Below are 17,240 nucleotides of genomic sequence, written 5' to 3' on the forward strand. Positions count from 1 at the left end.
GGGCAGGCCCTGCCCTGAAGGGGCGAAGCCGCGGGGAGCACCGGAGGTGGAGCCGGCCCGGCGGCCGCTGCTCCCGGGACCCAGCCCTACGCGCGCACCCGGGCTCCTGCTCATGCGGGGCGCCCCCGGCCTGGAAGAGCTCTCCCGGCCCGGAGCAGCTCTAAGCAGCGGCCCCGGAGGAAGAAGGAGAAGAAGGAGAAGAAGGGACAGTGCTCAGCCTGCGCGACCCGGACCCTCCCCGCGGCGTTTGAAGCCCAGGGCTGTCCGGAGGACTTCGTCTGGTATCGGCGCTGGGACTGGGGCAGCGCCAGCCAGGACCCCGATCTAGACGCCCTCCCCGCCTGCGTGTGACAGGCGGCGGCATCTCCACGCAGCCCGGTTCTTGGCCGTCTCTCTCTGCCCGGGGCGGGGGGGCACTCCCGGTCAAGGTAAGAGCCCCAGGGTACCGGGGAGAGCCAACACGGGGGCGCTTTAGTGAGCAGCGCTGGACAAAGTTCTCTGAACCTGTGGCTGGTACCCCTTGTGCTCCGTATACTGGAAGAGAGGATGGAGAACTGGCGCTTGTCTAGGCTGGGAGCTTTGGAATGAATGGAGTTGGAAGACCCCGGAGTCCCCAGTGTCCCCTCTCCCGACCCCCCACCCCAGCATCTGTCTCAGGGTCCTAGCAGGCTCCTAGGCTCACAGGCGCCAGGCAAAGAATCAGTTTCTCCATTAACCCCTGGAGAGGGTTTGTCCCCACCCTGGCCCCCTCTCCCTGGTCTTGACTATGAGCACCTGTGCTTTGGGAAGCCTGCTGTGTTTCCATAGGTTTTTCTTCGAGCTTCTCACATGCTTTGCCTCAATATGGTGCTGTGAACTTTTCTTTGCTCCTTGTTGCAGTGAGGGCAATCTGGGGATGTGTGGTCACCGTTTGCAAGTGTCTCTTTAGAACACAGTGGTTGGTTGGGAGCTGTGTCTTTGATGGACAACTCAGCCAGCATGCCTGTCCTATTAGACAGAGCTGCTCGTACAGAGAGATGACTCTGTAGTCGATCATTCTCCTGAATGTCACTGCTGCCCGAAGTTACAGTGAGGACTCCACAAAGTTTGTACACCTCAAGTTATTTTGTTCATTACCTTTATTATCTTCACTTAACTGCTTCTAAGTCACCTCTGTTCTACAAGCCTGTCCTTGGCTGTCTCAAATTTATTAAACCTATGAGCTTCCTCCAGAACAATCAGATTTTAAATGGGTCACTTTGGAGGGAACAGATTGTCTCTCGCACACTGAATCCATCCCCTGGGTGACCCTGTTTAATGGGGATGGATTTTTTTTTTTCCCTCCTGTCCTGTGCTGATGTACCTCGCTTGAGCAGCTTTCTGCTCTATTCTGAATCCGTGAATTTTGTCACTGGGTCCATTAAAATGATCTCCCGAGGGAGCGACATAGCAGCTTACATTTTCTGTGAATGTCACAGGAAGTTTTACAGGGTCTTACGTAAGTGCCCTGAGAGAGGGAGAGAGAGAGAGAGAGAGAGAGAGAGAGAGAGAGAGAGAGATAGCGAGATAGCGTGTACTCTCAGGCTCCTGCTTTCTTGCAGGGGACTTAGGGAGGAGGGTAGGTGGGGGCGTGGGCATCACCTAAGTGCCAACCTCTCTCTGTCACAGGTAAGGACCCAAAGTGCTTATTCATTCTGTGGAGGCAGTCAAGTCACCTCAGGCTAATTTCCCTCCTTAACCTCTCTCCTCTTCCCACCTCTGGAGCAGCTTTGATAGACTAAAGATAAAGGCAAGCTCTAAATTAGGAAAAGAACCAATGCTGATTTCTTTTTCTCAGTTCTCCCAAATGGGTGACATGAAGGAGTTACTCTTGGCATGCTGGGACCTCACTGGTGGTAAAATAAAAATAAAAATAAAAAAAAACCTGAGGAAGTTTCACACATCTCTTATGTACCTTCATTTTTCAAGAGTGCCTTAGTTCAGTGAAAATTGCTTGAGAAGAACACATATTTATCGAGCTTGGTTCTGTTAATTCCATTCCAAGAAGGAAAACAACCTGAATAGAGAGGCACAAGTCACTCAAATTTAGATCTTTGTGGAGTTTTGAGAGTGGCAGGGAAAGACAAATCCCTTGGTAGAATAAAGTGGTTTTTAAAGAAAAGAATCCACTAGTCTGGGGTGAGCAGTAACTGCCAGCAATTACTGGCCTTCTGGGCTTAAGGAGTTTTACTGGGTGTGGCCTATAATATCTTGGGGAATGTTACCAAGGTTTTTCTTGGTTCTGGATCCTTGAGTTGTGCTTTCATGTTGATGTGGAAGGCAGAAGGTTGTGTCCTGCTGTGTGTCTATCCTTCAGTTACATGCAGGATGCAGGATACTTGGGGGAGGTGGTCTGTGTCTGGTTTTCTTCACCACCACCGATGAAGAAAGCACTGGACCAGGGACTGATGGTAGGAGAGACTATGGCTTATCTTTATTGCTCATGATCTGTGCTTGAATTTGTGACATTCCATTGCATAAATGATGGGCATGCTTATATCTGAATTGTCATTTTGACTGAACCTTGTGGGGAATTCTGCACACTTAAGTTTCTGCTTCTAAGTTTACAAGGGTCCTGTGTTTTTGCAGGACAGACCTTCTGAAAACTTGACCCCTTGAACAGTGAGCCATGTTAGCTTTAAATTCCCTAACAGTTTATAACAAGAATTTCCTTTTTTGGCTTTTTTTTTTTTTTTTTTGGTCTGCCTACTCCACACAGTCTTTATAAAAGTCACTGCACTTCAAAACATACCTAAAATCAACTCCATCAAACTTAAAAATTTCTTGCTGTCATTCCCTTAAAAGTACATACCTTACCCAGATGTGAGCATAACATTTGACAGGGTAGTAGCTTTGCTTTCTATACTTTTAACAGTATTAAATCATTAGTGTCTGGGATTCTTCCAGCAGTATGTGAGGACAATTGTATTTCCCTGAAGAACTGTTATTGGCCAGCTCTACCCACAGGAGCCAGCCTTACCTATAGTAGCCAAGGTTCTAAAAGCTGAGGTAAGAAGACATGAAAGGTAAGAGGTAGAATCTAAGGAGACAATATCTATTTGAGAACACTGGCACAAGGAGGAAATGTCATCAAGATTTAGGTTTTCAGCTGGGTACCAGTGGCTCATGGCTATAATCTTAGCTACATAGGAGGCTAAGATTTGAGGATTATAGTTCAAAGCCAGCCTGGGCAGGAAAGTCTGTGATACTCTGATCTTCAGTTAACCAACAAAAACGCCAGAAATGGAGCTGTGGTAAAAGGGTAGAGTGATAGCCTTGAGCAAGAAAGCTAGGGGATAGCACCTAGGCTCTGAGTTCAGGTACCAGTACACGCAAACATACACACACTCACACACACACACACACACACACACACACACAGGTTTAAATCTTACATATTCTAAAAGGTCCAAAGTTATACTCTTGAACTTGTGAACCTACCTGAGTTCCTTCATTGCCTTGGACTCTGAGGTTGGACTGTATTTGTGACCCTTTACTCATGTGTACTGAATATTTAGGTAGTATAATGGGAGCTATTATTGTGGTGTAGGAAAAATGGTCGGCATAAAGCTTTATTTCTACTATTAAGGCTTTATAGATTGATTCTCATAGGTACAATATAGCCTAGGGGTAAATGATGGGAACTAGGAAATATCATTACATTTGCCATTCAACACCAACTTGGAAAACCCTCCCTGGAGAGCATCTATGCTCTGGTCCTAAGTGTTGTGAATCTGAGGGAGGTCAAGTGAAAAGTTGAGACAAGATGTTGGCCTTCCTCAGGGTCTGTGAACCAGGGGAAGGTGTCTTTGCGCCACAGATTCTCAGGAGGAAGCAGTATGTACTGCTTTGGGGGCTAGTATGAGATACCTCTCTTTTCTGGGAAACAGGAATGTCATTGGCATGTATTAGGCATGCAGTCTCATCATAGAATTCATTAGAGTTGATGGGGCTTTGCTCCTCTAGTCTGGAGTATTTGACATTTGAGAGGTACTCAGCTTCCTTATGGCAGTGATGTTTGGAAAGTAGTATGTACAAGCCAGTTCAGTGAAGGCTTCGTTAACTATTTCAGAGGACTCTCAGTACATAATAATTGAACTTGTACATTGTGGCAGGTATCGTGATCTGTGCTGAAGTCTTAGAAGTTCTACATTTGGCCTGTAGTCTTTGGGAAGGCAGATTTTTGTTCATTCCGTCCTGTAAGTTAAGTGCTACCATGTAGATTAGGGGAAGGATGCAATCAAGAGTAAGACAGAAAGAACAGACCAGGACCCTCTGTGTTGTTGGTGTTGTGTTTGGAGAATAATCAATAGTCATTGTGCCTGGATGGTGAACTGTGCTAGAAAAGGAAAGCTTGTAGGTAGAAGGATTTCATGCTAAGGATGGTACCCTAGCTTCATGGTGTATAGAGTCATATGGTGGCAGGAATTGTTGTCATGTACAATCCAAGAATACTAGTTGATTATCTCACATTGTTCTCAAACACCGAACAGGAAATTTTATTTTTTTTATGCATCTTTTTTCAACATAGAACATTTTGCCCATTCTCTTACAACACTGTTAACAATGCAAATAAAGAAAGGGTTGTGTATCACCTCAGAGTCTGCCCTCTTGTGTACAGGAATCACATCTGGGGCTTGCATTATGTGATTATGCAGCAGTGGAGAAACGACAGTGTTACTTGACAAGTGGTGATAGTGTGAATTAAAAATAGGCCCTTTTCTGTAAGAATAAACTCCACTCATCAGATCTGCTTCTGGGTAGAGATATGTTTGTGTTTGGCACTTGAGCAAGGTTCTTGCCATCATTTCTGTTCTGGTATAAACTTCCTTTTTTGTTGGAAAAGAATTGAGAGTGTATATGCATGTGTGCCTGCATGCATGTACGCATATTTTACAGGAGGAGGAAACTGCAGTTGTCATATTCCATAAATGTCCCTTTTATAAAATGGTGTCTGCCTGTATACTTTCAATCACCTCTAGATGATGGTCTTACCTAAGATAATATAAATGCTGTGTACATATTTGTTATACCATATATTTCAGGGAACAATGCCAAGAGAAATAGTCTTTTTGTTCAATGTGGACACAGCTTTTTTTTCCCCTCAAATATTTTCCACCTGAACTTGGTTGAATGTGTAGCTGTCCTCAGCCTATGTAAAGCTGGCTCTTTGTTGAAAAAGATAAGCAACAATGTAGCCATCAGAAGATTTTACAGATACAGTCATCTTTAGTCAAATACAGTTTTTTAGCAACGGGAGCCAGAAGGACAGAACAATTAAAAGTTGGAAGTTTGGGTGTATATGTGTTTTCTGTGTTTGTCTATGTGTGTTTTTCATGTGCATTTGTGTGTATATTATGCTTGTGTGTGTACATGTATGTTTGTATGCCTCTTATGTGAGGTGTGTGTTTAATGTTTGTGATGTGTATATGTGGGGTGTTTGTATATATGTGTATGTTTGCGTTTTCCTTTCATATATGTGTATGTTTGCATTTTCCTTTCTGCTTTGTCTCTATTCTTCATTCTTGAGTGGGAGACAGAGTGATTTGAAGTAAAACTCGGAGATTTAAGGCCTACTTTTGTTTTTTATCATATGCTTCCTTACTGTTTGACATTAAAATACTTCTTGATACTCTGGCCTTCAGTCACTCTCCTTATAAGGAAGGTATTATGTACCTTATAAGTAGGAATTTGAAGACCTACAGAGGGAAATAACTTATTCTAGCTCATTAGTAGCAAAGCTCAGACTCCTCCATAGAATAGGAGGTGTCTCTGCTAGTTTGGTGGCAGTGGCAGCCTACTGTACATTGAAATATAAAACACTTCTAACATCTCTTCTGTGTTGGTTGTGGATTGTGTATAATGGTGGCCAGGTTGCCTGCTTACTTGTTATGTGTTGTGCTAAGCTGTGGATGCTGGAATGTTACACTATTCCTTCCTTACTACTTGAGAATGAAGAGCTTTTTGATAAAACAGAACAAAAACAATGTTAGTCATTTTAAATGTTTCAGTATTAAGTAGATAAAAGCTGAATCCACTTGGCCTTGAGGATTTGACACAGCCTGGACTGTAACGTGCAAGGTTGAAACCTATTGTCTGACCTTGTAGGGGAGCTGTTGGGCAAATATGAAGGCAGAGGTCCTCTGAAGAAACAGAGAGCTGAAGAACAATTGTAGTATGGAAGGCTAAGGCAGGAAAACTGCAAACCAACTTGTTTGTCTGCCCCCCGATTTGGGTGCTACCTATTCTAAGGCTACCACACTGTTTCTCTCTCCCCCATCTCCTAACTCCAGGGAGGAGGGAGTGTTTATTAGAAAAAGGAAGTTGGAAGTTAAGTGCAATGTCAATAGAAGGTTTGTTACATTATTATTTGAATATTGAAGCTGAGTCTTGTAGTGCTCTATTTTAGGAGAACTTGACATATAAAAATCTAACCTTAAAACCAAGTAATTGAAGATAAGTAATTGTGTAAGGTACAAAAGGATTTTATTTTACTAAAAGGATTTATTGTGGGCCTCCTTTTAATAAGCAGTTCTTTTATTCAACTCTAAAATATTTGATTAACACAGTCATGATGGACACTTTTAGTTGTCAGGTAAAACCTAAGACAAGAAGGTTTTAGCAAATAGCCTATTGGTTTACCTGTGGAGAAGCCCACTATTAAACTGTAATGCAGAAAAAAAGTACAGGAGTTAAACAGTCAAACCCACTAGCATGCTGCATGGAATAGCTGTGCTTCCTTCCTTCCTTTTGGCTGATTGATTACTGAGGATTTTTTCCTGGAGATTTTGATCATAAATAATGCTCATGATTCCTCCCGTCCCCCATTCCACTGCCTTTAAGAAGGGATCAAGAACTTAAAAAAGAAGAATGTAAGTTTGTATACTTAGAAAGACAAGGGCGATCATTTTGTTTCTGTAAAGTATACTTTAGATGAAGTACATATGCACCAGGCATGTAAAAACCCAAAGTTGTATGTGTCTACTGGCTCTTCTTTCGTTCACTGTGATAAAATTCTCTACAGCTTTTTGTGATTTTTTTTTTAAACCTTTATCTCTTGTAAAGTTCCACCAGAAAGAATTTGTTCTAGGAATGGAATCAAATGGACCTCACTGAGGCTCCAAAGGTAATTTTGGGAGACCTGGAGCTGTAGATCATGACAGGCTGGCAGTGGAGTTGCAAGTGTAGTCCCACCCATAATTTGAGCCTCTGGGCACATCATGGGGCTGTCCTTTGGGACAGGCAGTGTGCGCAGATGGAAATGGAGCCCTGACTACCAGGAGAGCTTTGCTCTTAACACAGTCCTTCTCTGAATTACCAAAGCCAATTGGGAAGAAAAGGCTTGGCTGATCTGTCTACCTCTCCATGGTAGCAGGAGAATTTGGGAGGATTTACAACAGAACATGGGCATGTGGGGATTTCTTTCTTCTTGTTTTGTTAAATTTAAATTCAGCAAGGGGAATCAGACACTCTTGAGTGTTATTCTGTGATTAGAGATTGCTGCATCTGTCTTGGATACACTAGACACATTTGTTATTACTCTGTAAGGCTAGCATGGTGGTGGCTATAGGAAACCATCCCTCCCCTTTTTTGTTTCGAGAACAGTTGCATGGATCTTTAATAAGCCAATACTATTTGTGTCCCAGCCCTTGCTGTCTGATGTGAGCTCTCATTTGGGACTGGCATTTAGAAGTTGATTGAGGAACCAAGATGGGTACAGCAAGCATGATAAATAAGGTGGGCTTTCCCCACCTTCACGTGCCTGGTACTTAGTAAATTTGCATTAAAGAAGTACTTGTGTCTGCATTAACTGATGTACTTAATGAATGAATAACAGGTCAGTCCTGTTTTCAAAATTGGGGTGGGGTGGTAGAAGAAAGAGGGAAATCTTGTAGATTTAAGTGGTGATAAGATGATCTGCAGGTCTCATCCTGGAGGCCCTCATTTTAAAACTGAAGGACATTTCAGATCAGCAAAATAAATTCTCTGAGGGACCATTGTTGAAGTTTAGACATTGATGGCTTTGTAAAAAAGAAAAGTACAATGCCCAAATGGGTCTTGTGTTTCCTTTTCTGGGTTTGTAAGGTATTTCAGCTTATCTGGAATGAGAAGAATGGGAAAACTCCAAAGCTGGTTCAAATTCAGATGCCAACTTGCCTTGAAAAATGCCTTGAAGAGTGTTTCAATACAACAGTCTCTCTGGGTGATGGTGGATGGTAATATTTCCAGTGCTGGGGACAATGATCATGTGATGACTTAGGTTTGTAGGGGCTGTGGCTCTCATGACAGGGGATGAACTGGACTTGGGGAAACAGTGAGAGCCGGTCCTTGCCACAGCGAGAAGAGCCCTCCTCTGATATGGGTGTTTTCCTCCTTTTGGTGACTATGGGGATCAGAATCACACTGCTAGCTGGGTTCTTCAGGATCTGGTTTCCAGTGATGGCTTCTCTATGTGAGTAGAGCCTGTCCTGAAACACCACCTCATCTACAGGAAGACCTGAGAACGCTGGACCAGACCAACTCCTTCATTTTACGCTTTTGGACACTCAGACTAGGGACATAAGGACTGTCCTGAGGGCAGTGGAGAAGGAGCTCAGGCTCCTGTCTTCCACAAAGCCAGTGGCTCTACCTTCACATAACCTTTTCTTCTAGGTTCCTGTCCCCAGCCTTTCTCTTATATATATTGTGCTTCTGTTTGTTCCGCACCAGTGCCCAGGTGTGCTACATTTGATCACTTTTAGTCACTTGAGCCTGTGAAGATCCCTATGAAGTAGGAATGGTCTTTACCAGATGCAAAAGCTCCCAGATGCATGGCTTCATAGAACCACTGAGTATGGACACTGACTACCCAGACCTGGTTCTCTCAAGACTGACCTTGCCCTTGGCTTGTCTACCTCTAGCCTGTTGGCTGCTGCCCCCAAGTACCCCTTGTTTTCCCTCTTGCATGACCATGATATTGCTGCTCCTTTGCCGAGATTCCTCATCCTCTCTCTCTTTTTTTTTGGGTACGGTCGTGGGACCTGAACACTGGGCCTGGGCGCTGTCCCTCAGCTCTTCAGCTCAAGGCTAGCGCTCTACCACTTGAGCCACAGCGCCACTTCTGGCTTTTTTCTTTTTGCTTATGTGGTGCTGAGGAATCGAACCCAGGACCTCATGCATGCAAGGCAAGCGCTCTACCACTGAGCCACCTTCCCAGCCCCTCCTCATCCTCTCTTATCTCTGGTTGCAGTCCCTCTGTCCCTGACCACAGTTTTTGTGACACGTCTTTGTGATATTTTCCTTCCTTTACCAAGCCATCGTTACGTATATGAATCCCAGCTTGATAGAAACATGGAGATCACTCATTCATCCAGTGGCCTTGATCTGGGGCCGGAGGTAAGTGGTAGTAAGAGGTGAGGGATAGCAGGGACAGTGTTGGGTAGTTTGACGGTGTACAGGAAAGGAGGGAGTCTTGTATTTGGGCCTCAGTAAATCATAGATGGGAGGATAGAGTGAGAAGAGGTATTACCCAAACCAGAATGAAACCAAGTCTGTCCTGGGCCCTTTCTGTTTGTCATGATCAATATCTCTGTGCTTTTCTTACTCCCTTACTTATTTCTTATTGGCTATGACTAGGTCACACCCATCTTAGTCTCCATCCTGCTAAGATCCTAGTTAGCCTTTAGCAATCCTATTGTAGGATGATAACTGGGAGGCTCTTGGTTTTCCTTCAAGGAACATAGTTGGAGAGATTAGGAAAGAGCTATGGTGAGTTAAGCACAGTAGAAGATTTAAATGATCCATTCAGAGCCCCAGTAGGAAGGGTGTGACCTTAGAGGGAATAGTTGTGTGAGTGTGGAGCTACAGGTGATGAGAGCTTAGAGATGTTTGCTTTACATTCTTCAACTTAGGGAACAGGTAAGATTTAAGTTATATCTTTTGACACAAGATGACCATGGTGTGAATGGAAGGATTAAAGAGAGGTTAGAGAGCCGGTGCCTGTAATCCTAGCTACTCAGGAGGCTGAGATCTGAGGATTGCAGTTCAAAGCCAGCCTGGGCAAGAAAGTTCATGAGACCCTTCTCTCTAATAAACCACTCAGAAAACCGGAAGTGGCACCTTGGCTCATGAGGTTGAGTGCTTGCCTTGAGCTTAAGAGCTGAGGGACAGCGCCCAGGCCCAGAATTCAAGCCCCAAGACTGGGGGGAGGGTAGAGGTTAGAGAAGTCAGGTTAGGTTGACTGATGCCCAGATACCTACTTTCTGTAGTTTTTTGTTTGTTTGTTTGTTTTTTAAAGCTAGCCTAAGTTTCTCTTAGCAAGAGGTTGAAGATGAAGTTGGCAGGCTAAGTTGGAGTGGTGTGCTTTAGGAAGTAGGGTGGGCTTTCAGTCAGAACATAGGCATATTAGTGAAAGCTCCATTTGGAACAAAAAGAAAAAGATGAACCTGTACTGCACATGTTAGAAACTAATTAGAGTAGGGAGAGATTGTGTCTGGGAGGCTGCTGGATAGACCTCATGCACCAGATCATTTGTGGCTCAGTTTGTGTTCTGTTGCAGTACGTTCTTGTGATGAGGGTTCCATTTTCTTCCATTGACGGTGGAGGTGGAAGAGCCTGCAGGTGTTTAGAGAAGAGAGCATTGAACTCTTGCAGTAAGTCATCAGTTCTATAAATGCCAGAAGTCAGTCATATGTGAAAATCATCTTGAGTACTCTCCCCATGCCCCAAACTCCTCCTGTGGGCTTTTATCTCCCAACACATTGAAGAATTAAGGTTCCAGCATGGGAACTTTTTGTGGGGGCCCACTCAAACCATAGCAAATGAGAAGTTCTAAAGACCACTGGACTAGAATTGGCAGAGTAGAAGCCAGGGAAACTTGTGAATTTTCCTCCAGTGTCAATCATTGGCTTAGGAGCATTTGCTTCGTATTGCAGTCTGAGGTGGTTTTCATTGCCCACTGTAAAGCAACTTCATTGGAATAAAGCCCATTTGTGACGAAGCCACAATTCTTAAAATAGTACCTTACCCTTTGGCTGGGCTGGGGACAGGGCTTTGGTGAAATGCTCTTTCTGGAGCCTCTCTTACTGGAGATTTGTTTAAATGGGCCCAGGGTTATAGAACAATGTTCTTCTGAGCCTTGGATGATACCCAATAAGGGATGTAATAGAGAAAATTCTTCTTTTCCTCATGAATGGCTCCTAAAGCAGCTGCGGAGAGCTCAGAGTGAAATGCTCAGAGTTCTGTCTGGGTCTGTGGTTCACCTTAGAATCCAGCTTGCGCCCTGTCCCCATGACTGCCGAAAAGAAAGCATGTTTTTCTGCAGTTTGCTGTGGAATTACAGCATATATTTTTCTGAACTGAGGAGTAAGCCATTCTGGAGAACAGGGTTTTCAAAAAGGATAATGCGAGCCCTGGTAGATAGAATCATTATTTCTAATCTTTAAGGAATGTGTTTTTTTTTCTGGAATATTCTGTGGACTTACCTTCACTGGCTCACTATTGGAAAAAATCCATCTTTCTTATCACATGTAAGGTTGCTATGAACTGGTCTCAGTTTCCATTCACTGCCTCTTTGGTACTACTTTATCCCTCTTTTCTTCCTTCCTTGATGCCCCTTCTCCCCTCCTCTCCAGCCCACATATACTTGTCCTTCTGTTTAACCAACCTTTTCCTCTTATTTCATCTGAGACCTGTCTGGTGTTCATTTGAAACTCAGCTCTTTGGAGGCAGCATCCTGTAGACTCTTCCCCATCTGGAGCACTGACTGCTTTTAGCCTTTTCTGAGCATTAGCCCAACTTAGCTGACCTGGCTGGCTTTCTCTTTTCCAGAAAGATTATAGGTTAGGACTCTGGGGCTCTTCAGTGGGATGTGCTGCCTAGTCAATAAATGGTGGTGATACTGGTTTTGGATTCAATAGTATTTACTGGCTAGTGAATGAAATCTTTTTTTTTTTTTTTTTGGACCTTGAGGGTCCCAGTGAGCTGCTGGGATGATGTGAATTTGATGTGGGATGAGTAGCTAAGATGATGTGAATTTGCTATTAAAAGTTTTCCCAAATCAAAGAATCCATACCTTCCATCAGCAAGTACTGGAAGGGCTGGGGAGCCTTTCTGGGACACGGTGATGGCCTCAGAGAATCTGCTAAAGTGGTGGTGAGGAGAGACAAGAGAAGTGCTCCTGCCAGATCTAGAAGGGCTAAGTGTTTTAGGGGAGGGGAGGGACATTGAGACAGTAGGGGTATTTGAAGTACATTTGTACATTTTAGTACTCCTCTCCCTCTGGCATTTGACTCTTTCTGGCTTGATCCTTGGATGGTGATGAGTCTTTTGACTGTGGCTTTTGTTTACTGGCTTTTAATACCATTCCATAATCGTTCCAGAACCGAGTAGAGAATGGCAGCTGTAATTGATGGAGAAATTATCAGACAGTGATGGGGAGTAGCTAGGGAGGACTGGATTAATTTGTGCAGACGTTTTTGCTGTATTGCCCAAGCCTCCTCCACATAGTCATGTCTGTGTTCAAATATTTAGTATTGCCTCTAGTGTTTCTAAGCTCTATTTGGGTTTTTATTGGGCTCTATGCTTGAAAAGCAAGCCTGGGTGCTTCTTGAGTAGGTTTGCTTAGCAGATCACAGAGGAGTGACCAACGGGGCCCTGGGCTTATTTGAGGTCACTAGCAAAACTTTATGAGCTTGTACTTGGCCTGGGGTGTTGGTTATATGATTCATGAAGCCCTGCTACTTCTCTGGCTGTGGTCTGATTTAATCCACATTGAGGGATGGATTCCCTGGTTTTTTAGCTTTGGCTATTTTTTTTCCTCCTTCTTCATTCTACTCTTAGTAACTCCTGTTGAAGCATAGCCTTTTAGGGCTCATTGAATCTCTTAATGTGTATATAATACCGAGAAAGCATTCAACAAATACTAGGTATTGCAATCACTATTTAGAGCTTCCTCCCCATTCCCATATTTCTTATCCTCTCCCCTTATGGTGGTGGGTCTGCTTGGTAAAATTAGAAAAATGGTGCCAGGGAAGAGTAAGATCATTGCATGGACTTTCTCTTTTCATCCTCGTCCAGATGTCTCAGAGAATTTTTAGAGGTCCTGAAAGTAAAAGCAAATGCACACTAAACTTCTGATAATAATTTTTAAATTTTTAAAAATGGCATTCTTTGCCTTGTTCTTTTTCTCTCCAAGGAAATTTGGATTTTGACAGGTGAAGGCAAAGGTGAAGACAAAGAGCAGCCTTGGCAAGATGTAATGAACAGTATGTAGAACAATAGCAATGATGTAATAATTGTAGCTATCATTTATCAAGTATTTATGCGCTTTTGAGAAGAAGGTACTTTTCATAATCCTCACTATAACACTCTTGAGTTTCCTTTTACAGATAAGGAAACTGAGGTTTGGAGAGGTGGTTCTTTGGCTAAGTAATAAAGCCAGAGATTGGATCCCAGTTCTGTGTCTAGGATACTGGCTTTAATTTTTGTCCTATGATCCACTAACTCAGTTGTTTTGATACTGAGATGTGTTTACCCCTGGTGATATGTGAAGCCAGGTCATGGAGTGTGCAGACATTGGTAAGTTTGAAGGAAATCAACTTCAAGATCCTTAACTGCTTGTATATACCCATTTCTGAAATTAACCATTCTGAGGCTTTTTCTGTTACCCTTCTCAATTTTGAATGCTGCCTTCTGTTTTCCTTATTTAAAGAAATGGCAAAGAAACTGTGATGATTTTGTTTTAAAGATCATTAGTTATCTAGAAGATATTAAAAATGCTTTGTGGATTACTTTGCTAGAGATGACAACTCAGTACTACAGAGTGGGAGCTTAAATAACAGGAACTTATGTTCTCAATGCTTTAGACTGCAGGGTCCCAAGAGCACTGTGTGAACTGGCCTGACTTCTTCCAAGGCCTCTGTCCTTGTTTGTAGATACCTGTATTCTCCTTGGTCTTTTCTCTGTGTCATCACATGGCCTTCCTTATCTAGCAATGACCTCTTATTTCCTTTTCTTATAAAGACACAGGCATACTGGATTAGGGCCCATCCTACTGACATTTTACCTTCATTACCTCCCTAAAGATCTTCTCTCCACATTCAGTACCATTCTGAGATCCTGAGGGAGTAATTACAACTTCAGTATTTGAATTTAAGGAGGGAGGTTTTCTTTTTGTTTTGGTCTTAGAGTACAGAGAATTGATCCTTGGGTCTTGTGCTCTCCCCAGGCAAGGGCTCTACCACCTGAGCAATGACCTTACCTCCATCTATAGTTCTAATTTGGTTGAATGGGTTGTATTTGCAACATATTGGGCAAACTTTGTTTGAAATGCAAATTCTTAGCAGATTCCTATGCAAAGAAAAGCAAACAACTGCAGATATGGCAAGTTTGATGCAGTTCGTTATTTGTGAACACTCTTCTTTTTAGTAGGAGTGGAGAGATGACATGTAGAATAAGAATTTCAATGGAGTTTGTCTAGAATACCTGGGATCACATGTTTAGAATCTGGATCTAAAGTTGCCATGTTGGAGTTGTGGCATTGGCCTTGCTGGTCACACTCAAGATGGACTTTGGTTCCAGAGTGTCTTATGACTGTTTTGGGAAGTCGGGTGGAGATAACTCTGAACTAACTTTGATGTTGAGTACAACAGCAGGTGTTCAAGCCAATCCTCTTGTGAAAGTTCTACTGAACTTAAACAGTGCCAGCCCTCCTGGGTGTGTGTGTGTATGTGTGTGTGTGTGTGTATGTGTGTATGTGTGTTTGTGTTTGTGTGTGCTTCTCAAAGGAGTGGAATGATTTCCATTCACACCTTGAGTTGGTCTTCCTGTAAGCAGATGTCAAACCTGCCATTGTTCTGCCTTGTCAACATGATGTCAAGGTTCTTATCTCTGCATTTTTTTCATGTGTCTTGTGTTGTTCATTCCCCTGTCTGTGTTTGTTAAGGAAGCATCGCAACTGAGAAGCTGCTACCTTGCCCACTTTAAATATTGCTCACCTGTGATTCAAAAATTTCCATATTTCATATTTTGGAAACCTAATTGCTATAAGATATGTTAAAGGTCAGATATGTTATAAGGAGAGAAGATGGAGTTTGGGAAACTCCATTTGTGTATTATTGCCCCTTCATATGCTAAGGTGGATTGTGTTGACTTACTGGGAGATTGTGTGAGATTAGTTCAGTCCCTGAGAAGGTAGGACCCAGATGCAAGAAATTTTGACAGAGTCCATTTTATTCTTATTTCTATGTGAACATTTTCTAGTTTGTCTTAGGTAAAGCACTTAATTTCTTTATGTCAGTTTTCCATGGCTACCATAACAAAGTACCACAACTGGGTACCTGTTCTTTCACAGGTACTGAGGCCAGAAGTCCTAAATCAAGAGAAGCTAGGGCCTATGGCTTACTCCTGCATTCCTAGCTACTCAGGAAGCTGAGATCCAAGGATCACCTTTTGAAGCCAAGCCTGGGCAGGAAAGCCCTCGAGACTCTTATCTTCAATGAGCTACCAGAAAATAGCACTGTGGCTCAGTGGTAGAGTGCTAGCCTTGAGCAAAAGAGCTCAGAGACCAGCACCTAGGCTCTGAGTTCAAGTATTCCTTGGCATTCCTTGTTGGATAGCCATGTTTCTTCATCCCATGTCTGTTCCCCTTTTTATACTGATATCGTTCACATTGAATTAGGGGTTACTCTGTGACCTCTTTTAACTTGTTCTTCTCTGTAAATACCCTATTTTTGAAGGTCATACTTTTTTTTGGTTGGTTATGGGGCTTGAACTCTGAGTGTCCTTGAGCTCTTTTGCTCAAGACTAGTGCTGTACCAGTTTGAACCACAGTGACCTGCCTTCTTGTTTTTGAGTAGTTAATTGGAGAAAAGAGTCTCAGGAGGACTTTTCTGGGCTGACTTTGAACTGCGATCCTCAGATTTCAGCCTCCTGAAATTACAAACATGAGCCATTGGCACCTGGCTATACTTTCTTTCTTTCTTTTTTTTTTGTGGGGGGGAGGTCCGGTCGTGGAGTCTGCACTCCGGTCGTGGGGTCTGCACTCTGGGCCTGGGCACTGTCCCTCGGCTCTTCAGCTCAAGGCTAGCGCTCTACCACTTGAGTCATGGCACCACTTCCGGCTTTTTTCTTTTTTGCTTATGTGGTGCTGAGGAATCGAACCCAGGGCCTCAGGCATGCAAGACAAGCGCCCTATACTTTCTTTGAATTGTGATATTTTCCTGGACCTGGGGTATGCTCCTCTCTGGAAGCTGGACATAACTTGATATTGAATTGTAGCTCCTAGATATCCACTCTTCTAGGTGGGTTAAATACACTACAGTGTTCTGTGTTTCTGAGCTGTGATGATTAGTAGCTTAGGTGTATCAGTTATACTTTCACTTTTCAATGCTTTCAAGTTACAGTTTGATTGTTAGGACATACTAAGTTGAGGAGCATCTCTTGGCTGATGGCCAGGTGACCATTATATACCTTTCATCCCAAGTCTATGATCTCTAATGAGCATTTATGTCTGACACATGATAGGTTCTGTGAGCTTTTTCACTTAGTAGCTCTTAGAAGATTGTCTAGAGCTGTGTGCTTGGTGGAAACTCTCAGCATCTGGGCACTAGACTAGAAGGGGTATAGCACCTGGGGGTAAAAGTGTGCCCCTTAGAGCCAAAGATGTCTGGATCATCCTCCTGTCATGACTTTCTGACCACCACTGCCTTCTGCCCTTTGGTATACGTTGGCTGTAATCCTGAGATATCTGTTCCTAAATCTTTCATAGAGAATGTGTGAATATATTCTGGTTTTATTGGTTTGTTTTCAGGAGCTGTGTTTTGATATTCTAAGAGGTTGATTCAGGGCAGAGGCTAAGAATGTTTTCTGTCTGCATTTCTCTTTTGCCTCCTCCTAATCACTTGCAGTGGTGAGGAAAAAAGCTACAAAACAAATAAACCCTCACAGTGACATTGCAAGGAACTGAGATTTTTCTTTCTTTTGCATATAGCTTGGTGTTGGGTGAGTATACATACTTTGTGTGTGTGTGTGTGTGTGTGTGTGTGTGTGATACCCAAAGCACAACAGAAATCCCACTTCTTTGTTAAATGGTTCTTAGTGTTGTTTTCATCCCTGGATCAGAATTTAAAAGGGCTGCAAATCATCAACATCACTTTGCTCACATTCTTTAATTCCTTCACTCATTCGCATGCCAGGAACTGTGCTGATCCTAGGAGTGAGGAGGGTAAGACAAAGCCCTTGCT

General features: G+C 43.2%; 1 protein-coding gene across 1 annotated transcript in view; it reads left to right on the forward strand.

Moving 5' to 3' along the window:
- The first annotated feature begins 63 nt into the window (after window positions 1-63).
- The window catches only part of Large (like-glycosyltransferase), a 458,307-nt gene continuing 441,130 nt past the window's right edge, over window positions 64-17,240 (forward strand). The window contains exon 1 of the mRNA XM_013024905.1: window positions 64-428. The gene's annotated coding sequence lies outside the window, so the exon portion shown is untranslated. The remainder of the gene's footprint in view (window positions 429-17,240) is intronic.

The sequence above is a fragment of the Dipodomys ordii genome, unplaced genomic scaffold, assembly GCF_000151885.1.
Source record: "Dipodomys ordii isolate 6190 unplaced genomic scaffold, Dord_2.0 Scaffold79, whole genome shotgun sequence".
Taxonomy (NCBI): domain Eukaryota; kingdom Metazoa; phylum Chordata; class Mammalia; order Rodentia; family Heteromyidae; genus Dipodomys; species Dipodomys ordii.